General features: G+C 47.1%; 1 pseudogene; it reads right to left on the bottom strand.

Moving 5' to 3' along the window:
- Positions 1-689: 689 nt before the first annotated feature.
- On the bottom strand, positions 690-3,295 carry LOC103256663 (annotated as a pseudogene).
- Positions 3,296-4,309: the final 1,014 nt, after the last annotated feature.

The following is a 4,309-nucleotide window of genomic DNA, read 5'->3' as shown; positions in this document are numbered from 1 at the left end:
GTAGCGCATGCCTTTAATTCCGGCTATTTGGAAGTCTGAGGCGGAAGGATCACTGGAGCCCAGCAGGTGGAAGCTGCTGTGGCCTGGAGTGGCCACTGCACTCGTCTGGGTGACAGAGTGAGAGTCCAACTAAAAAAAAAAAAAAATAAAAATCAGCCGGGCATGTTAGTGCGTGCTTGTAGTTCCAGCTACTCGGAAGGCTGAGGCGGAAGGATCACCGGAGCCCAGCAGGTTGAAGCTGCGGTGGCCGGGAGCGGCCACTGCACTCCAGTCTGGGCGACAGAGTGAGACTCCAAGTCAACAAAACAAAAGAAAACAAAAAACATACATTTGATAGTGCTACCGACTAGCCTTGTTCAGTTACCAGCAAAAAACAAACAAAAAAAAAACACATTACTTACAACAATAAATTTTGTGTAATATAAAAAAAAAAAGTTTAAATATAGACCCTGGACCATCCCAGTCTGTATTTCAAGTCCACGTTCTTCATCTGAAGCACTTCATCGGGGACCCCCGAGTCTGCATGGCTCAAGATCACCAGTTTTTCTCTGAGACTTTCTCTCTCAGAGCAGCCTCGTGGTGGCTGTCACCACCAGAGCCTTGGGCAGGACTACCTTTGAGGCCGAGCCCCCCTCTGAAAGTTGATGTCACCATGCTCAATACATGGAAAGCAGAAAAAAAAGCACCAGTTACGTGATCGGATGCCTCCCGGCCCCATCCTTTGCCGGCAGAAAACCCTCTGGCCACTGTGTACCCAACAGTCTGAAGCCTGGTGTCCCTTGATTCAAGAGGCTGGAAGCTCTGGATATGAATGCTCCAGCCACTCTGACTGGGGTGCTCAAGGACACCAGTTTACAGATGTGTGCCAGCAGGTAGGGGTTTCAGGTCAGCTGCTGGACCCAATGGGGTCCTCCTCCCACTAGGCCAGGCATCTCCTGATAAATGCCTTGGCTTCAGCCGTGAACACAAACTTTGACAGAAACTGCACCTCAGTAGGTTTCAGAATTGTTTTCTGCAGAATTACTTACTGGCACTGGTTATGGCCGAAAGGCTTCCTTCCATCGAGACACTGATAGATCATGCCCATTGGCCAGTGGTCAACTTTATTTGAGATCTTTGGTGGCTCCTTCCCAACCACGAAACACTCTAGTGGAAAATGCCAGCAAGTCCCAACAAGCTGCGATGTGAGCTCCATGCTGCCTACTGAGTTGTAGCTGTCGTCATCCATGATCTTGGAAGGAGCAAAATATGTAATTTTTATCTCTCCACATGCCGTCCCATTTACTAAGATGATATTAACTTATTTGAGGTCATAGTGTATGATGGGAGGTTTGATTTCATTTAAATACTTTCACACTCTCACAATCTGCATTATGATGTACTGGGCCTCTTTCTGTGATATTAACTTGTGCTGTTTCAGGTAGACATTCAGGTCGTTCCCCTCATAGTATTTTAACACTGTGGAGAATGAGTCAGTGTCCAGTGAGAAGTAATAATACAAGTTCACTATCTGGGGTTGGTCTAGCTCTTTGTATATCTGGTATTTCATATACATATGCTGATATTAATTCTACTTTTTCTCATCTCTCCAGGTTTCATTTAACTGGTGAATTTTCACAGCTACATATCTTTGTTCTCTTAGATCAAAGTCCTTGTAAACTTCGCTTAAACCTTCTCTACTCAAGAGATGTAATAACAAATATCTGTCATTAAGTGTCAGATGGTCTTTAAATTGTGAGTTATCGTGATTATGTATCCGTTTTAGTTCCCTGATATGTAAATTTATAACCCTTTCTTGCCTTTCCAGCTCTACCTGGATCTCTGATTTCTCCTTTTTAAGATGACCTAGTCTGAGTTTGAAGATTTCTTCTTGCTCGTAGTATTCTGCTAACAATAACATTTTGATTTCAGCTCCATTCATATTGGTCTTTGGCTTCTTCTGCTCACTGGTGGCTGGAGGGACCTGGCCATAGCAGGAGGTTTCCGCTTTGCTAGCATTTTTCTTTGCCTTTGTATCTCTTCCCTTTGGAATTTATCTTTTCCTGTTGCTTGATGAGGTTCTGGAACACATAACTGTTTCTCCACTGTTCACTAAAAGAGGCCCTGTGTCAGAAGGTGGTGAAGTGGCCCAGTCACAGGTGATCATGCTTGTTCTTATCTCCACACACAGTCTTCTCTTATTTTGACTTTTTTTTTTGAGTTGGAGTCTTACTCTGTCGCCCAGACTGGAGTGCAGTCGCTGCTCCCGGCCACTGCAGGTTGCTAGGTTCCGGCGATCCTTCCGCCTCAGCCTTCGCAGTAGCCGGAATTACAGGCATGCGCTACCACACCCGGCTGATTTTTTGATTTATTGTAGAGATGAAGTCTTGCTGCCCAGGCGGGTCTCGAACCCGCGGGCTCAGGCAATCCACTCACCTCAGCTTCCCAAAGCCGCGGGATTACAGGCTGAGCCACCAAGCCCGGCTGACTTTTCTATAAGGAGCATCTTGCTCATTGTCACACATCTATTTAGTTTAGCCACTCCTTGTATTTCTCTTTCACCTTTTGCTGTTCACCAATCTGCCATCTCAAATCACAGTTGGCTCTCAATAAGTAATCTATCCTTACCTCCTCCTTCTCTAGATCTCAAATCTTACTGTTTTCTAATGCAGTTTATTTTTTTTTTTATTGAGAGGTCAGACTGTGTCTGTCTATGCTAGATGGAGATTGCTGGGAGCTGCAGGAACGCTACACGGTGTCAGATCCTGTGGAGGAGGGCTGTTATACTGAGTGGAAACCAACGTGAAGCAGAAGCCAGCTCCCCTCCGCACCAACTGCTTTGTGATTAGTCAAGGCTTCACCAGTATCATGAATGTGGACAGCACAGACTGCTCCTCAGCTGCTTCCTTGGCAGTGCTGCCATCGTGACCATAGAGGGGATACTCCACTCATTGAGATAAGGGATTGTATAAGGAATGTAGAGGCGAGGATCATGCAGAGGGTGGAACACTTCATCCAGGGCTGGTTCCTGGCCTGCTTCCCCTAGCAAACACAAAGCAATCACTGTTTTTTATATCCCCTAGGAAGGCCTCTCCCTTGGTAGTTTTGTATGGATCAACTTTCCTTTTCTAATTGCGCTGGTCATTCTGCTTTTTCTCAGGTGTCTCTATTTCTTTATCAATCAAGAATCCCATGCTACACAAGCTTTGGTTGGAAGACTCACCATTGAGTGACCCCTTACTAACCGAAACTCCACTAAACTTGGCCTCTAGGAACTCCTGCTGCCGTGGGTCAGGCTGTGCAATTCTTCCCCCATTTATGCCGCTGCCTCTACCGTGGCCCTCCTAGTGGGCCTCCAACCCAGCTAGGTGGTTCCCGCCTGCCATTCAGGCCCAGGTTGGAGCAAAGCCTGGGCCTTTCCTTTGCCCTGCAAGCCAGGGCTTGTAGGAGGCCGCCGGTGCCAGGTTCAGTGGGCAGCAGGACAGGAGGGCCACGGAGAGTTTCGATCCCAGGCTTGCTTGCAGGACTGGGTGCCTGATGCAGCAGAACCCGGTTGGCCACAGGGGACTCAGGCCTTCCCTCCTCCATGTTTTGTTATATGAATGTGGTAGTCTTGCGATCAGGGTGCTTCACGCGATGTTCACTCATTCAGTGTGTGCATATATACGTATGTTTCTGTATAAATATGTGTAGAAATCTTTCCTGTCCTACAGTTGCTTTCTATTATGATATCTCAAAGGATTATAAATCCCCCTCCTATGTGTGGTTCTCATTACAACACTGAATTTGATAAATGCTCCCAATCCAATGGGATGTTTGTGCAAACTTCAGCTTTCCTCTTCAGCTTCTTATTATAGAATTTTTTTTTTGAAAGGGAAAGACCCAAACCACTCCTCAAGCTCCTGTGCAACTGCTCTGGGGCTGGATTCTGTCATGGTGTGTTCTGAGGGCCCACTGAAGCCCAGTCTTCGCCTTGCACAGACGTTCCCTCTGGGCTCACAGAGCATGTTCCTCTCAACGTCTCTAGCACAGTTTGAAGTGGCTGAGTACTGGTCCAGAATTCTCCTTCATTGACACCATATTCTGCTCACACCATCTCCTGAAATAACCCCAACCCAGGGGGCACGTGAAATCCTCCCTAGATCATCTTCTAGCTGAGGTCTGGAGCTATTTCAGTCACAGCAGGAAACAGGTGTGTCTTCCCAACAGGGGCTTTTATTTTTATTTATTTATTTTTTTGAGTTGGAGTCTCACTCTGTCGCCCAGACTGGAGTGCAGTGGCCGCTCCCGGCCACCGCAGCCTCGACCTGCTGGGCTCCGGCAATCCCTG

Source organism: Carlito syrichta, unplaced genomic scaffold (genome assembly GCF_000164805.1).
Source record: "Carlito syrichta isolate Samal-C Ts95f unplaced genomic scaffold, Tarsius_syrichta-2.0.1 Scaffold291005, whole genome shotgun sequence".
NCBI classification, from domain to species: Eukaryota; Metazoa; Chordata; class Mammalia; order Primates; family Tarsiidae; genus Carlito; species Carlito syrichta.
Note: the sequence above shows the minus strand (reverse complement) of the source record. Positions and strands in the feature narration are given on the sequence as shown.